The sequence below is a fragment of the Asterias rubens genome, chromosome 6, assembly GCF_902459465.1.
Source record: "Asterias rubens chromosome 6, eAstRub1.3, whole genome shotgun sequence".
Lineage (NCBI taxonomy): Eukaryota > Metazoa > Echinodermata > Asteroidea > Forcipulatida > Asteriidae > Asterias > Asterias rubens.
In genome coordinates, this window is record NC_047067.1 from 16,336,146 (window position 1) to 16,355,457 (window position 19,312).

A 19,312-nucleotide genomic window follows, 5' to 3' on the forward strand; every position below is an offset into this window, starting at 1 on the left:
ACACGCTTTATTTAGAGCAACTTTTTCATTTACAGGCGCAGAGAAACACCAAATCACCACAGGTGGAGAAAAGGCCAAAATAGAAGGACAGAGTGTGTGGCGGGCAAAGCATGTACGTGAGGTTCGATTCCATGCCATTAGTGACAATATTCAGAACTGTTTTGTTGACGGCCGAGTTGTGCCACAGAAGGCCATAACCAGTGCACCAGTTTGTGGTGATTGAAGAAAATCCTAACTGAAAAGCTAATAGAGTCAAAACTGGGTGTTGCTCAACCAGAGTTATAAATTAAGTGTGGAACTGAATGGCAAGTCACACAGCCGGGACTGTAGCTGTGTATTCATGTTTTACCCAATTGCAATCATTCTATGCTCCAAAGATCTAAGAATAAAAAGGGAGTGTAGGGTCCCAATGTAAAATTAAAGGCGATCATCAAACTGGAAGCAAAATGTTTTGTTTTTTTGCCTTAAAAGTATAAAACAAAATTCCTTGAGTGAGTTCATGGAGTTACATGCATACCACTTAATTTATTTCATCAATCATAGTAAGTGCACAAGCAAAACTATTTTTATACTGATAGTACAATAAATATTTACCAAAAAGATTATAAATTATTCAGTCGAATACATGCAAGAGCTGTATGATTGAGAATTGCCTGAGTTCAACTACTTTCTCATGATGACTCAAATTTAGCCCAAATCTGTGCATGTTTGTTGAATGACCATGTTGAATGACCATGACACCAAGTAAAAACCTGGTACTGTCAGTTTTAGCAATCCTATATTTTACCTATGAACAAAGTAATATATTTATAAGAATTGTATGTTGATTGAGTTTCAGTTTAAAGACAGTGGGCACTATTGGTTGTTACTCAAAATAATTTTCAGCATAAAACCCCACTCGGTAATGAGTAATGGGGAGATGTTGATAGTATAAAACATTGTGAGAACCGGCTCCCTCTGAAGTGAATTGGTTTTGAGAAAGAAGTATTTTTACACGAATTTGATTTGGAGACCTCAGTTTGCGAATTGCAGGTCTCGAAATCAAGCATCTGAAAGCACACAACTTTGTGTGACAAGGGTGTTTTTTCTTTCCTAGTAATCTCATAACTTCAACAACCAATTGAATTCCAATTTTCACAGGTTTGTAATTGTATGCATATGTTAAGAAACACCAAGTGAGAAGACTGGTCTTTGACAACTACCAATAGTGTCCAGAGTCTTTAAAGAAAACAAAAGCTTATACTGAAAAAAAAACCTATTTATTGCAATAAATAATTTCCAAGTTTAAAAGCAATGCAGCAAAAGATGCACAATACATGTAGGTACTTATTTATTTGAGAACATTTGCATAAGAATATTTATTTTATAGATTGAATATCATCCTGTAGATACCAAATAATTTGTATACTATTTAAATTTGTTTACTAACAAGAAATACCAATTGCAAAAAACTATTTATGACAGATACATGTAACTTATAATATTGTATGGGTACTATATTATGTACATAGTTGCCGAGTGAATGTACCAGTAGTAAAAATAAATGTAAATTTGGTTGATATTTGACATTGTAACTGCCTGCATTATTGACAACTAATTCATTTCGGAACAAGGACGCTTTGCAGATTAACTAGCACACCACATAATGTAAACACATAATCGACAATGTCGCTTCGGAGTCATGGAAAATCACCTTTCAAAATTTGAAACTCCTGCATCCTCCCGATGACCCTTTCAATGTGTATTTGTGAATTAGATACAGCAGCATTAGTTATGTTTGCCTCCTCAGTAAAAACCTTTCCCTTCTTACTAAACAGTGGTATCACCAGTTTACAACCGTGAAGGAGAAACTCTGACCTGCTTTGAAACCTTTGTCTGCCAAGACTACATCGCCGTTCTCCAATAAATCAAGCATACCACTCTTTCGTACAATTTCAATATCATACATGTTTCCCCCTGCAGTTGGCGATAAAAAAGATACTGATCCTCCTGGGGTACATGCTACCAATACTTTGTATGTATGTCATTGCTTACAGCTTGAGTACAATTTTGAATTGACATCACTTTGGGATGGCCTCTGTGTTTGAACTTCAAAACAATCAATTATTGCTCTAACCTGTCCATGTTTCTTGAAGCATGAAGGAAAGTGATTCTGAATAGCAGAACGACTTGGCCAGTAGATTAAACTTTTAAGCTCATTAGCAAGAAATGGGAGAAGAGTTGTAATTATGTATGAAATGACTGACGTACTGACACAGAACCTGACTGCTAGATCTTCATCATTTAGGTTTAGACGAAGTTTCATTAGTGTCAGTTCTACCCCTGTAGTAATGTAGTCTTCCCATTTTTGATTTGACATGGTCAAAAACCCACGTAAACACTGCATATGACTGTAATCCTGTGTACAGTTTCATCAAACGTTCTTTATTCTTGATGTCATCAATACTAAAGTGCTTTGACTTCGAACTGCTATGCTTTGGCGTTGACCACTTGGTTGTTCTTTGTTTCTCTTTTAAGTCCTCAAGTTGTCTTTGCAGTTCTGCATTTTTCTGTCTCACTCGTTGAAGGGATGTTTCTCTTTCAAGTGGACATGTCCTTTGACATGATTGCTGATCACTACTGACATACATACTACTATGATCGTGCTTGAAGCCAGCTGTACACGTCCCTAGCGGAGGTTTAGCGATCACATCGCCACAAGGAACATCTATCCTTGGGGGTGCAGATTTAGGCAGTGGGGTCCCTCTTTTTTTTAGGTGGGGAACGTCTAGTACTAGGCCTTGTAGAAGTGGTGTTACAGCCTCTGAGGTATTCTGTTGGGTGTTGTGCCGATTGTCAGGGTTGGCCATATTTGAAGTGATTACTGCAAACTACAGTGTTTTTACTTACTTTGAAGTGTTTTCTGTTACAAAAAAAGAAAAATAAAGACGCCAGTATATATAAGCACTTTACTTTAGCACCCAAGTACGGCTACGACTATACTCCTCTCTGAAGGAAGTACTTTAGTTCATTGCTCCATGTTGGAAGATAGACAGATACTAAAAATTAGTAGTAGATAGATGACACGGGTCGTTACTGGCACAACAACACGGACACAGTCTGACTCTGAGTACAAGTTCATAGCTGTTTTTCTATAATAACTTGATTAATGACTCACCTCTCCGGATAACGGCGGTCGTTTATGCAGCCAAACAAGACACACTGGTTGGACATTTTGCCGACAAAAATTCAGCTGTTTGTAACAAAATCGTATATACGCCGCCGAGAGATAGCTAAAGTGTGCCTTCGCTCGACTCGTTAATTCCCGATCCCGTCCGTGGTCACTAACAATCCCAGGATGCATTGCATGCTCATATTTGCGATAAGGTCTATGTCAGAGAGGATGACCTCAATGACTGTCTCGCACTTGGAAACCAAGGAAGCAGCTATGTTTGGCCTGTTCCTCCCAAGAAGTCATCCCAACTCATTTTAACTAATCTTCTGGGGATTTTTTACCCAGTCTTGAACATACATTAGCAGTATCCAGATCACCTTTGAAAATTACAGAAACCTTTCATTTTTAATTTTCCTTTACTGTCGTCACAAAATGTTGATGCAAGGCTCATGTTACTCAAGATGAACAATCACCTTGTGAGAAACACATAAAAGGGAAATATGGGAAAGATAAGTAGAAATAAAAGATTAGCCTACTTCATGTAGTTATACCTGTATCTCTGGGCTATTGTAACTACATACTTCAAGGCAGAAGCCAGCCTGGTTAGATGTGGACGGAAACCACAAAAAGGGGACTTACCGAGGAACGGGGTTTAAGTGAGATTCGGGGGGAGTTTTGGTTCTTAAAAATGTTTGGAAGAGGTTAAACATTAAGATAGGGACATTCAATATAGTTTAACAGGCACCAAGCAATATCACCTCGAAGAGTCAAGTTGTTAAAAAATAAAGTAACGTAGGCTACGTGTAAACTTTTTACACAATAAAAAGAATGGTTGATTGTTAGTAGCTTTGTTAAATGCTGTTAATGGCAAAATAGGGCCTACTAGTTATGGTAGTTTCAAGATTATAAGTATTCCAAACATTCGAGGAAATTTGGGCCCCCAGGAAATTAACCCTCCGCCCGCACGCAGTGTTCAATTCAGTCGACAAGTTTTCAAAACTTTTTTTTTAGGCCTGCGGGTGTACGGGCCTAGGCTGAAATTCCGTCCATGTAGAATGGTGTTTTTTTTTAATGGATTTTTGCTTTTTAACAGAGTGATTTGCCGAAAGGCATCGACCGCGATGGGGACTAATTTCCCGATGGCTCCGCGACAGTTTTGTGCGTGATAGCTCATGGCGTCCGTGCACACACCGAAGATCTTTTGGTGCACACTCCTCGTTTCTTCCTGTCCCCATGCAATAACATCGCTAAATTTTACGAAAATTATATTCCAATAACAATAATATTTGTAATGTTATTACTAATAACTTTGTAACAGGATCAAGCTTTTTATGGGACTATGGTGGGACTGAACTTTTACATCAAAAATGAGGCATACCACGCAGTGTGAAAATCTAACTTTTTCAACTGGGTGCCGAGTTTGTATTTGTACATGTGCCGAGTTTGTGGGTGCCGAGTTTGTAGGTGCCGAGTTTGTAGGTGCCGAGTTTGTAGGTGCCGAGTTTGTAGGTGCCGAGTTTGCAGGTGCCGAGTTTGCAAGCAAGGTACCAAAGTGACTGGTACCCATGAAAACTGGTAAGAGGAGGATACAAACTGTGAAGAATAGATCTTTGACAAATTACCAATTAGTGTTCAGTGTCTTTAAAGGGTAGGCCTATTACTTTTTCCTAACAAAAAACACAATGTCCACAGATTTACATTAAACTTTCACAGTTTGAAGATTATGATAGTAGAAAGCTTCCCTTGAAATTTTACTTACTGAGGTGCTGTAGCTTTTGAGAAATTTAGTAAAAGTAATAATTTTCGTCTCAGTTTTAGCATAAAAACGTGTTTTGGTATAATATCGTAACTGGTTAAGGGGATTTTACGTGCTAAAATCATTTTGTGACTTGTTTTACTCATTTCTCAAAAACTACACAACCTTAGTTAGTAATATTCAAAGGGAAGCTTTCCACTATCATTATCTTCAAACCCTGTAAGTTTATTGTAAATCTATGGACATTTTGAAAAAGTACCCGAATCTTTTAATTATTAAGAGAAAATATAACAGATTGGTTTCAACCATGGAGGTAGAAATGCTGAACCGAACATGGCTGGTGTGACATGAAAACAGATTAATAAGCAGTGTTTGTGCTTCAACTTGAAGCATCAAGGGGGGTGGGTAGCCCAGGTTGGACTCCTCCATTGCATGCAACGTGACGGAGCTTGGGGGTATAAAAAATAAAGGGTCCGTACCATATCGTAGCGTCATACGTTATCGACCCTCATAGATGTTTTCGGTCCCCAACTTTGATTCCCGTTTACCGCGAGATTGTGCAAGCTGCACCAGTGACAGTAGCTATGCAGTTTACTCACGGTCTGTCATTTCATCAGGCTTAATCATGCTGAGAATAAAGTTTCCTGTCGTTGGTTATGCTCAAACATTTATAAAATGATTGATTTTTGGTACTATCACTAGTGCATTATTATGCCAACATTCAAATGAGTCAAAGAAACATCATCCAACCTTGAAAGTTCAAAACAAAATTACTATCTGCTAGATTGAGTTTCATTCTGCTTTAGTCACTAGATGGATCACGTGAGGTGGTTACTATTTGGGATTCTATGGTGTGCAAATGTGGGGAAAATATTAACATATTTTAAGTGAAAATGACAACAATTTTTTGTTGTTGATTTACTGCATTACTGTAATAAATTCCGATAAGCGTAATAAATATTAAGTCTACATTAAAGAGAAAATATCACAGATTGGTTTCTTATCTCCTGAAACCAAACATTACTGGTCTGAGATGGGGGAAAAGGGATTGTTATGAAGTGTGAGTGTATCAAGGGGGTGGGGTGTTTTACTTTCATGCATTATGATATCTCTGGATTCTAATAATATAGTAGCCCATGGAGGAATCTAATTTATTCCTCCATGAGTAGCCATAATGCCTTAGGACAAAAATGTAATTAAATTTGTTAAGTAGTAATTGAATAATATTTTTGATTTATTTTGCACGCCATACTAGCTTCTGAATATTCAATAAAATACCAACCAATGAAAGGTGTGAAAACATATGATGTTGCTCCAATGTCGTGCATGCATAAGCACTTTTAATGGCGGACTGTCTCTCGCAACGTAAAACCAAAACTTCAAAAATTTCAACACACCATGAAGTGAAATGGTTATTGTTAAAAAATTGGATAGATGATTTGAAAAAAACAATATTTAGTTTTTGATTGTGAACAATTTTCCTGTTATCCTACTGAAAACACATGACACCAGGATACCAAAAATCAATCATTTTAATTTATATAATAAATGTTTGAGGATAAACCAACGACAGGAAACTTTATTCTCATCATGATTAAGCCTGATGAAAATACAGACCATGAGTAAACTGCATGGCTTCTGTCACCGGTGCAGCTTACACAACCTCGCGGTAAACGGGAATCAAAGTTGGGGTTCGAAAACATATGAGGGTCGATATAAACGTATGACGCTACGAGAGCGACCAAGTTACTTAAAACGTACGTGACCGCGACTCCGCCTCCACGGAGGCGCAGATAGAGCTCCGAGTGTACCTATATACTATAGTTACTCCAAAATGGATAGATGATTTGAAAAAAAAATATTTAGTTTTTGATTGTGAACAATTTTCCTGTTAAGTGTTATCCTACTGAAAACACATGACACCAGGAATTATATGAGGATACCATTGCGAAAGAAATTCAAAAATCTGTGAAAAATATGTCACCTTACTCAGAAAGCTGAACTTTTACTCACTTGTTCCTTGTAGTAGGAAATCCAATCGCGCAGTGTTTAAAATTCAAAATTTTTCTTCTTTGGTGTTAATATTTTGAGAAAAGAAAATTTAAATTGACGTTTCTCACACGCGCGTCGTGACTTGCTTGTAAAAATATACTTTCTTGCATTGCATCGCGATCAGAGCCGTACTACTGCATCAGAGCCGTATATTGGGACTGCATTGATCACTACCGCCCTCTCGTGGCGGCTGGAGATGTGACAGTCTATTTTTATTTGCACAAGCTGCGATTTTGTTACGGCGCAAACTTCGTTTTCCTCCTGCTTTTTTGAACGCACGACTGGCTTGCGCAAATTTAGAAAGGGTAATGATTTCCGAACGTTACCGCGGAGTGACACACTCAAAATTATTATGAATAATGTTTGGCGCCTATTTCCGGCGTGTAAATCGTAGATGGCTTATATGCTATTGTTTTACAATAAAAATTGAAGTCGTGGTGGCCGAGTGGTTAAGGCGTTGGACTCGAAATCCAATGGGGTTTCCCCGCACAGGTTCGAATCCTGTCTACGACGGGCAATTTTCTTCACGCCTAGTTTTACATTTTTTTTAACTTCACTACCTTTTACGGTTCCCGTTATATAGAGTTACATTTTTCTGACCAATCTTCACAGTTTTTCAGTCAAAATCATTTTTTCATAAATGTGTATCGCTTCATATCAAGAGAGGGCGCTGTTCGTGCTGGGATGGGCTAATCGCTTGCGCAGATTCTTGTTCAGGAAGTACGCACGTACGCAGTGCATAGAAACATGGTGCAGTGTGAGTGTGATGCATGATGGGACTGCGCATTATTAAAGGCAGTGGACACTATTGGTAATTACTCAAAATAATTATTGGCATAAAACCTTACTTGGTGACGAGCAATGGGGAGAGATTGTGAGAAACGGCTCCCTCTGAAGTGCCATAGTTTTAGAGAAAGACGTAATTTTCCACGAATTTGATTTCAAGACCTCAGATTTAGAACTTGAGGTCTTGAAATCAACCATCTAAACGCACACAACTTCGTGTGACAAGGGTGTTTTTTTTCTTTCATTATTATCTCGCAAGTTCGATGACCGATTGAGCTCAAATTTTCACAGGCTTGTTATTTTATGCTTATGTTGAGATACATCAACTGTGAAGGCTAGTCTTTGACAATTACCAATATAGCCGGCCCTTGATCAAGGCGCTATACAGCCAGCCGCGACCTGCAAAATCCCAGACCCCATCACTGAATTCCGCCAGCACACCCCCATACATAACACAGTGCATATAATACGTGTACAGTGGATGTACACACACACCTATTGTCCTGACTTCTCACGTCCAACAAGAGGAGAATCATTAAAAGATGGCGGCGCCCAAGGAACATGTCACGTTAAATGTAATTTTTGTACACGTTTTTTTGGACCAATTTTCAAATCATCACATCTGGTCAAAGTCATCATTTAGTAAGCCCTGTTATATGTCATAGTAATTCCACAAATGTAAGGAATAAAATGAGGTACGTTGGAGTAGTAGGCCTATAGGACTTTTTTAAATGGGAGAAATTTGCAGTCAAACTACCACGCATTTTGCGACCTTTGAAAACTTGGCATTTAAGACATGTATCGAAGGTGGGCTGTAATGGTGACAGTGATGAGACCGATGTTAAAAGCGGAGCCATTACAGCTCAACAAGGTGGGCTACCCAGACCCCATCACTGAATTCCGCCAGCGCACCCGGCCCCATCACTGAATTCCGCCAGCGCACCCCCAAACATAACACAGTGCATAATACGTGTACAGTGGATGTACATGTACACATACCCATACTACATGTACATTACCATCTGTATGGTACACGTAGCGCCTTGATGGTTCTGTAAACTGCCAAAATTTAGGGCGGAGCTCATTTATTCTAATGTTTACTAACAACCCGTTCTCATTGGTTGTTGGTTGACCTATAAACTCTCGCTGCGATGTCAATCACAACGTTCTGCAAGCACACGCACGTGCTCCGACGTAAACAACAAGCCTTGTGGCTGCTGTGCAAAAAATTGCAATGGCGGCGGGCGCGAGGGAGAAATCCCTACCCTAAAACAAAGTTGTGTACTGTATACCAATGGTGTATAATTTGCAACAGTACATCGTGGCACAAATGCAGAAGCTTTCAAAAAGATAAAACAACCAGGTTTAATGCACCAATCGTGGATTTAGAAATAAGGTGTGTGAAATGTGTTTGAGAAAGGATCACGGTGTCATGGGTTTCCGGCAATGGCTACTTGGTTAGAATTCTTAGATGTTGGGCATACACATCCCCTTGAAGCACAAACACTTAATAACATTCTGTTTTCCCCATTTCAGACCACATGAGATAAGAAACCCAGCTGTTTATTTTGTCCAGACATATTATTCGTTACGTTTCTCGCGGTAAATCAAAGTTGGGGATCGAAAATAAATTATGTGTTGTTCGAAAACATACCAGACGGTAGAAGATGGCATGTGGCTGAACAACAACTACAAGTAAAGATCAATTTCATAAACTATACCCTTGCTATACCCTTGCCATATACTACACTACAAACTTATAGTAAAGCAGCTTCCCATTCAGGGGGACAAATCTACCAGCTACATTGTATGATGCTAATCCTCGTGTTAGATGAAACGCAAGAACGGGGCCAAGGAACCCCTCCTCTCTTCGAAGTTGTTCGACACCGTACGACCGAGCGAGGCTTGTCCGGCTCACACCGGTAGCCCGTATACAGTGTACCATCCGGCAGCGCATTCAGACCCCTTAACACACCACGCTCATGTCCATAACAGCTATCTAGCGTACAGCGTACACACACACGCATACACACATTGGACGTGGCATGATTGTATGGCGTGTCAAACGTTGCATTATTCGATAATGTACGTGCGATGTTTCTCATATTATGCGATAATTGTCACATTATGTGCGATATTCATTTGATGTATGCAATAAATGTAATATATGGGTCATTCCATGTCAGACCAACGCACTTTTTTACCTCATGTCTTCCGATTTTGATAAAAATTGCTGTGATTGTTGGTCCTTATGAGCAATGAATACACAGCAATTTTTAGCCCGATCGGACTTACCATGTGGTCAGGGCAGAAACCACTAAAATCTGACATTTTTAGGGTAAAATACCACCTTTTTGGTAAAAATATGTCATAACCATGTCAATTCTCATCACATATATGCAAATTTGGTATCAAAATGATGAGAATTGCATGCTCAAATCAGTTCTTTTGTCAAAAATAAATTTTCTGAAATGTAGGTCACTGTAATCTTTAATATGTTATCGTGACCTTTGACCCAGTTTTTGAAATAATATATCATTCCAAAAATGAATGAAATAAAAATCTATTGATAGAGCATGTCTTCTTCTATCAGAATCCACTAAGAAAGAGTTGGGCTCTTCAAAATTTACAACTTTATGACTATTTTTGTACAAGTACCGTGATCAATAAATTGCAATATATGTGCGATAATTTGCAATATATATGTGATAATTTTTAATATATGTTTGATAATTTTGTAGTATATTATATGCGATCATTTGTATGCGATGTTTTGTGACGATATACATATGCGATAATTTAATATACATGTGCGATGTTCGTTCTTTTATATGTGTGAAAACGGAATTGTGGGATATAGTATGGCTTCCTGTCCACTTGATCGGGCCAGACTATACTGTGGACGGTATAGTATGGTTCCTATGGTTCAATGAGATGGGCAGAGGGTTTAACTGATGGTCAGGGTACGAGACTCAAGCCGCGTATTTCCGAAATAGCCAGCCGCGTATTATTGGAAAATAGAACACATACAGTACAGGGTGGTGACAAAATGTTGCATTTTGCTCAAATCTGAAGGTGAAGATCTGTTTTATTCGAACGAATTCTGCAATATTAGCATCATTTAGAATTGTTAATTGATAATATGTAGAGTTGCAGCGAACTGCTGGTTGCGCGACTACTACGAGCTGCCTGGAGTCGGGCAGCGCAGTAGTTGCCCAACCAGCAGTTCGCGCGCGGAGAGCACCGCTGCAACTCGACTATCTCACCGCGTGGGACAATAAACGAGTTGTCCCTAAGTCTTCTACGAGAGTGTACTCGGCACGGCGCTAAAATCGACTACTTTCGCTTGGTGTGCGCAGGCATGGCATGACGTAATACTACCGTACTTGGTAATCTGGAGCTCTGAGACCGCCGGAGCTCCGAGACCGCCACACCGGTTCGCGGCACACGCATGCATGCAGTGCATACACGAATGTACATTTCCATTCCCCGGCCCGGTGTGGCGGCACACGCATGCAGTGCATACACGAATGTACATTACCATTCCCCGGCCCGGTTCGCGGCACACGCATGCAGTGCATACACGAATGTACATTACCATTCCCCGGCCCGGTTCACGGCACACGCATGCAATGCCTACACGAATGTACATTACCATTCCCCGGCCCGGGTTCGCGGCACACGCATGCAGTGCCTACACGAATGTACATTACCATTCCCCGGCCCGGTTCGCGGCACACGCATGCAGTGCATACACGAATGTACATTACCATTCCCTGGCCCGGTTCGCGGCACACGCATGCAGTGCATACACGAATGTACATTACCATTCCCTGGCCTGGTTCGCGGCACACGCATGCAGTGCATACACGAATGTACATTACCATTCCCCGGCCCGGTTCGCGGCACACGCATGCAGTGCATACACGAATGTACATTACCATTCCCTGGCCCGGTTCGCGGCACACGCATGCAGTGCATACACGAATGTACATTACCATTCCCCGGCCCGGTGTGGCGGTTTCAACTTTCCGCTGTGTCAGTTTTCCGAATGACCAAATACGGTAGCATTACGTCATGCGATGCCTGCGCACAGCAAGCGAAAGTAGTCCATTTTTAGTGCCGTATTGAGTCATCCATTACCCTCCGGTAGCTGTCATGGCGGCGTCCACGAGTCGAGTACAACTAGCGGCAAAGGCGTGGATCGTATGAGTCGTTTTTTATGCAAGCAGAGTGTGACCTGCCTAAAGTTGTACCCATGAATACATGTAAAGATGGGGCAAGAGATTATGTGACTACACAGAAAAGAATCGTAATATAAACAATTTGGGTCACTGCTGAGAGAACTACAGTACTCGCCAGGGTACTCGCGGCGGTATCTGACAGGTCACCCGGAAAACTGTACACGCCGGAAAGCTAAAACCGTTCGAACAACGATATGTCCGACTACGTCACCCGGAAAACTGAACACGGCGGAAGACTGAAACCGCCACACCGGTTACGGTCGTATCTCAACCTCGTACGTGTGGCTCTAACAACAGCCTTGACGGGTTTGTAACTGAAGGCTTATGTGTTTCTTTATTTGCTTTATCGGAAATCCAATAAACGGGCTATGTATGATGTGGGCGTGTCATTCTAAACATTGGCCAATCACAGGCGCGATTGAGAATGACATATTACTGCTAGCAATCATATGGCGTGTCACGTTGCATTATTCGATAATGTACAATATGTGTGCGATGTTTCTCATATATATGCGATAATTGTCACATATGTGCGATATTCATTTGATGTATGCAATAAATGTAATATGCGATAAATTGCGCCGTGTCCGTATATTTGTACATGAAGCGCGGATTGGGTATCTTTCCTTCCAAGGACGAACGTGTGCAGATGGTTCTACACGTTTGTCCTGGGAAAAAAAATCTGCGCACGGTCGGGGGACAATCGGCATATCGGCATAGCGGCAAAAGAGCGTTAGTTGAGAAAATTCACATGCAAAATTCACTTGATTTTTACTCAAAATCTGTGATACCTATTTGAACAATTCCAAGTGTAGTGCTACCTGCAACTTATGAAGCATTAGATCGGTAAGTTTCATGATGCAGAACGTTGCAGATGGTTTTTCAAGGAAGCGAAAGGTTTTGATATCAGTGGTGCTGGGGCCAAGGATACGGAGTGGATTGGACCGATTTATGGGGCTAATTAGAAGTATGCAAAAAGACTTTTAAGACTGTATGGACGGCGCAATCTTCACACCACGCACCGATATTTGATGTCACCAGCAGGGCCTGTGTGTTCAATGAGGGTGGTCCCGCTTGTGTGACACTACAAAGTAACGGTGCCTGGAGCCACACGTGAAACAAAATGTCTACAGTGACTACAACTTAAGTGTTGTGTGAGACTCTGTCTTGGTCATACAATCGGCAGCTTTCTTTATATTCTTCAAAAATTGTGATAAATAAAATATGAACATAGCGCGTTAGCGTCATCAATCAATTTTAAGATGTTGCTTATAACCTTTGTGGATTTGCTGCGGGATAACGATCAAATTTTAAGTTGGGCGTTGTGCTGCACTTCAAAATTATTATGGATTGGATAATTAAAGCATTTTAATTTTCACTATAAATAAATTTAAAAAACGTATCTGCTGGTTTTGGAGGGGGAGGGTTTGGTTTAATTTAAACAAAAATGGAAAACAAAAATTAAGGCGAAAACTTGTTATGAGCACATAAGTTGAATAATAACTCAAGTTGCTCACAGCTTATTAGGCCCTCCCTGCCCTCTTCGTTTTGTGAAACGATATTTATGGCCCTGACAAGCATGACCCGGTCGAATCCGCAGCACGCACAAAATCCGTTACTTTATGCGAAATATTTTTGGGTTTTCGTATGTGACATCGGTATAAAATTTTAATTGGTAAAGGTTGTGGTCGTTTTTTACCTTTTCTGAAAAGCCTCAAAAACGAAGAGTGTATATCTAGCATGAACAAAATCGGTGCTACGCGAATTTTAACAAGATTTTTTGTATGTAAAAAATGGCTTCAAAAAGAAAGAAAACACTAGTCACAAAAACACGACAGATTGTCCCGCTATCAATGTCGCCAACAGTTCCCAAATAATAGACATGGATAGGTTGTTTCTTATTCTACCTGACCGTAGCTAGTCCAGTCAGGATACGTGCGGTTTCCACCGGTAATCTAAAAGTCCCGTTTCGAGAAAAAAAAAACACAATAACAGCATGATTTTCGCGCCCCAGATTCAGCTCATGCTTGACGACATGAAGGCTCTTTAGTTGTTTTTGCTAACGCTGGCTTAGCGGTCAAGGCACCAAACCCACGAAAACATCAGGCTGAACCTCATATTGATGACGTCATCGTCGGCCAATCACCGAGCAAGAAAATCATGCTGTCAAACCTAGTTTCACTGAGCGCATTGACATCAGGTAACGATTGACCATAACTAATAACTAATAAACCATAATGTCGTTTAATTTCACAACACTCTCCCCACTTAAAATGACTTATGCTCGACCAATAGTATGTACAATACACCTGGTCGACGGTACACGTTCATCATTTTTTTACAAGCGCATGTCACGAATGCCATGGGAAATGTTCGGCCGTTTGGGTATGTGTCGCTGCAATAAAAAAAAACGTGAATATTCATGCTGCATATCACAAACATGTATAGTCATGTACATGTCCGCCGGACGGTTTTTGCATAGCCCCAGACATGATTGCATATGCAAACATGTCCGGAGCGGACAGTATTGCATGGCGGACACGATTGCATCTGACACCGGTAATATCTGGCTTGTTTTCTTTTGATGTACATGGATGAAACCATTATACTGCAAGTTGTATTTATTTTTGGGGTATCTTTTTTTTTTATAGTATTAAACCGCATACTAGAATTTGATGTAACCAGGGGAGGTTTTTCTTTTTTTCCAACTCCATCTAGAGGCACAACACCGTTTCTAATTCAGGGTAAAAAAAAACTTGTTTATAGGTGATTAAGATGCATATGGGCAACTCCAACAATAGATGGACATGACACAAAAATAATTCATTTTTTTTGTCGCAACTTTCTTTCCACTTGGATGTTATAGCTAACATATGAAATAAATTTAATTTTAGTTGTTGACCAAGGATTTAAATCAATTTTGCCAAATGAGAACTCGGCTTTGGTTCCATGTTGGCTTGGGTAAATTGACTGGAAAAACTGTAATGCGACTGACCGTAACGTGGCTGAGTTTAAGTTGCTGACTATTTATCCTGTTGGATACTCGTTTAAACTGCGCCAATGGTATGCGTACATACAATTGATTATTTCGATTCACAGTTATCTTCTGCACATTTTGACACATATTTTGTTGCTACGATGTTGTTTGGCAGATTAATGGGCACTTGCGTGGCTTAAAGGATGTGGGTCCACAATATTTACAGGGTTTGAAGATGATGATAGTGGAAAGCTTCCCTTCAAATACTACATCCTGAGGTTCTGTAGTTTTTGAGAAATGAGTAAGACAAGTTACCAATAATTGTTATCTCATTTCAGTATGGAAAAACCCATAAGCCATTATACACTTTCTGAACAAAACAACAGTTCACAGATTCACAAATAATTTACAGGGTTTACAGAAGGTAGTGATGAAAGACTTCCCTTGATATATTGTTCCATGAAATGCTTCACTTTTTGAGAGACATTAAAGGAACACGTTGCCTTGGATCGGACGAGTTGGTCTATAAAAAGCGTTTTGTAACCATTTGTTATAAAATGCATATGATTGGAAGCAACGTGTTCCTTTAAAACAATTACAAATTCTCGATATCGAGAAAAACATATTTTTTTCCCCAGCCTGTTGTTGCCTTGATGTTCCTTGTGACCGGTTGGCGTTGTTATGGCCGGTGCATTATTTTTTTTTTTTTTTTTTGCGGGTCTTTTGGCTTTTGTTGCTTTGTATTTCTCTACGTATTTTGTAATTTATATAGATTTTATACTGATTCTCGTATACTTATATTTGAGTGGATGTCAAAATTCTATTTTTTAACGTGGACAGTTAATAAATCTATTCTATTCTAATCAATTATACTGTGGCTGTGCCGAGATGTAGAACAAAGAAGCTACTCCAGTAGCTTTTTCACTCGTACTGCGTCTCTTTGGAACTCATTGCCCGGTGCATGTTTCCCTTCATCCTATGATCTGCCATCTTTAAGAGGAATATCAATTTCTACCTTCAGCTCCACTGAGTTACCTAACACAGATGTCATTACCTAAGTTTTCACCCGTTTGTTATTTTATATATAAGTTGTGCCTTTGGACAATACTGTTTACCGCGATTGCTTTAACAAATTACGATATTAACCCACAAACATAGCATAACTGGTTAGTACGTTTTTACATGCAGCATGTAAAAACGTAGCATGATGCTGAAACTGAGACGACATTTTTTACTCATACCTCAGTAAGTAAAATTTCAAGGGAAGCTTTCTACTACCATTATCTTCAAACTGCAAGTTTAATGTTAATCTGTAGACATTGTGTTTTGTGTGTTAGGAAAAAGTACATGGACCCTTAATGCTACTCAATAACCCCGTCAATAAAACAAAATACGGTATTCCTATACTTTTGACATCAATCACCTGTAAACTCCTATAAAAATATTAGGGGAAAGGGAACAAAACAGAGCATTTGAACGTTGCGATCATAATAAATAACGGATTTAACAAGCGAGGTGTACCGACTGACAAACCCACGATGTCTTACATGTACTTTGAATTCTGGCGCCCAACACCTCCTAATCTCACAGCTAGACCAATAATCTGGGAGTTTATCAGCAGCCCCAAACAAAAATATTTATATTTGGTTCGGCGAATTAGCTGTTCTACGGCTGGAAAAAAATCACTCGGAAGGTCACGTGATTATGCTAACCACTTTGTGGCTCAAACTATCATGCGACTCCACGTTTGTTTTTTAAATGCTAAAAAACGGCTAAATTTGACGTGGTTCTTTTTTGGGGAGGGGGAGGGGGGGACTGCTCTTTGAACTTTAAAGTCATATCTTAGTCTATGTTGTAGGCCAAATAGCCTAATTCAGCCGGTGTGCCCCTATTCAACCCATATTCAACCCATATCCAAAAGGGAAACTCGCCACGCATCACACACAGAAAAATCAAGACAAGAGGCACCATTTTGTTTTGTAGAGACACGGTAAGGAGAGCCGGTCCTCTAATTAATAAAGGACGAGCATTCGCCAAAATACAATCAATATTAACAATAAATGAACAATGACAGTTAAGTAAAATATATCAAATAAACTTCTCCTGTACAGGTTTTAATGGTAACCCATAGCAAAAAACACAAAAAGTTATAACACTACAGTATATACATTACATAACATTACACAGTGCACAGTGAAAGTTCACAAAAAGGTCAGCACACACAGAGGCTAACGGACGCACGTGTGTGACAGTGCTGCCTGGCATACACACTACACATGGTTTTACAAATAAAACGATCCAAATAGAGAGCTACAAATTCACAATAATTTGGGCATTAATGAGGGTAAAAACACAAAATAATACTCACAAATATCTGTACAACTCTATTGATCCCATATAAATAATAGAGAGAATCACAGACCAAATAAATTAGTTGCTCTTCCAAGTCGAAGCTATAGAAAAAGAGAGTAATGAATGTCACAAGACATCCCCAAAAGTAAACTTTATTCAAGTCAAACAATGAGGGCGCACTTGGCGGATCCCTACAGTTTTCTTTACCTAACCATGATTTTGTTTACCTAACCATGATTATTTTTTGCAAGTAGCTCCTCCGACTTCTACTTCACTGCTTGAAGGTTTCTCGGTTTTTATCTTATAAATTTTAGCTGCTGATGTCCTGTCCCCAGTACTTAGTGTGTCCTCCATCACTGCCCTGAACGGACGTATTCTCATCTCGAAACACCTTCCCGAGGCTTACCATCACAGGGAATCTGTCTTTAAATCCATTATGTTTTATGCCCCCCATCTCTGACCTCTTTTCATTGTTATTGGCAATTAATAAATACCCCAGACAGTTTTTCTACTCATATTGGTGGAGAGCGCGTCACGTGGGGTGTTTAAACGGTTGATAATGACCAGTGATTAATTATGACCGGCTGGCTTCCGCGTGTCAGGCGCGCAAGATTATCACGCGGAACGCAATTCATAGCTATTAGTAACAGCGCGTAACCTGTTTCTAAGCGCGCGCGCATTCTATTTCTAAGCACGCGCGCGTACAAACAACCCACGCGCATCAGACTCTTCACAAAGTTTTTGATTACATTATTTCAAACACAAAGCAATGGGAAACTTTAGACTATCTGCCAATCACCAAGAGAGGGCGCTCTTCACCAGGCTCCCAATATACGGCTCTGGGTAATGTCAACAACTTAGGAATAGGAGAAGCATGAGTAACGGTCACTGACAGCAAATACCTTGTGTTTTGCGTGTTTTTGATTTTGTATTTAGATTTAGCCAAACTGTATTTTGTTTTTAATAACACAATGCCAGCATAAACCAAACTGTTCTGGAACAGGACGTACTGGACACGAGTTCCCCAATGATAACAAGCGGTGTGCATGAGTTTTTGGGAGTGCATGTTTCTTCTAGGGTAATTAGCAAAAATTCCAAAATGCTGACCTACCAAAAATTGAGAAGAAATCTGAAGTTTAGTTGTATGACAATGTATCTGATTTAATTTTCAAGAGGCTGAGAGACTTCTAAATATTTGTTTGCTGTAGGAGTTGTGCACCCTTACCTGGTAGGTCTGTTGCCCTCTAGTGGCAGAGCTTTCAAAAAGTCTCCCATTCGACCCTGCCGGCTTTACACGACCGTGTAAGAATTACCCTTTTATTCTTAATGCTGACATTCATCGCAATCGAATTATTCTACACGCGACAAACAAATCATGTAACTAACCCGAATTCTATGAAAACATTTGGGCGACATTTTGGTAGTTATTTGAGCTACATTTAGGTCGGGCCAAATAGGTCGGGGTGACAATTTAATATTTTATTTTGGGCTACAACTGGGTTAAATTTTCGTTTCGGCCCATTCACAAATTTAGGGCTCTATTTAGATCGATCAGGTACTTGGGCTACATTTCGAACTTAATGTTGGGGTTATATTCAGATCGGGGATACAATTTAAGTAAAATTTTGGAGCTACAATTAGGTCGGGGAAACATTTTGGTTGAATCTTTGGGGCTACATTTACAGGATCGGGCCTACATTTAGGGTCGGGCCTACAATTAGGATCGTGCTACATTTAGAGTCGGGGCTATATTAAGGTCAGGGTACATTTTGGTAAAACTTTGGGGCTTATGTATATGGTTTCGGGCTACGAAGGTCGAGATTACATTTTGGGGGCTACATTTAGGTCGGGCTACATTAAGGGTCTGGATACATTTTGATTTGGGTAAAACTTTGGGGCTACATTTAGGTCAGGGTACAATTTAAGAGTCGGGTAATTGTTCTAAATTGCTCAAATTGAGCAGATATCTATTCTGTACTAAGAATCATGGG

At 39.9% G+C, this 19,312-nt stretch overlaps 1 protein-coding gene and 1 non-coding gene across 3 annotated transcripts in view; one reads left to right on the forward strand and one right to left on the reverse strand.

Moving 5' to 3' along the window:
• LOC117291695 (hyccin-like) overlaps positions 1 to 17,445 on the reverse strand; it is a 138,772-nt gene extending 121,327 nt beyond the window's left edge. Inside the window, exon 1 of one of the 2 annotated variants that reach the window (XM_033773543.1) lies at positions 17,338 to 17,445. The gene's annotated coding sequence lies outside the window, so the exon portion shown is untranslated. Of the gene's footprint in view, positions 1 to 6,923; positions 7,102 to 17,337 lie in introns of those variants that run through there. The other variant, XM_033773542.1, reaches the window with a different exon arrangement.
• On the forward strand, positions 7,394 to 7,475 carry Trnas-cga. The gene has a single exon. It is a non-coding gene; the product is annotated as a tRNA-Ser (tRNA).
• Positions 17,446 to 19,312: the final 1,867 nt, after the last annotated feature.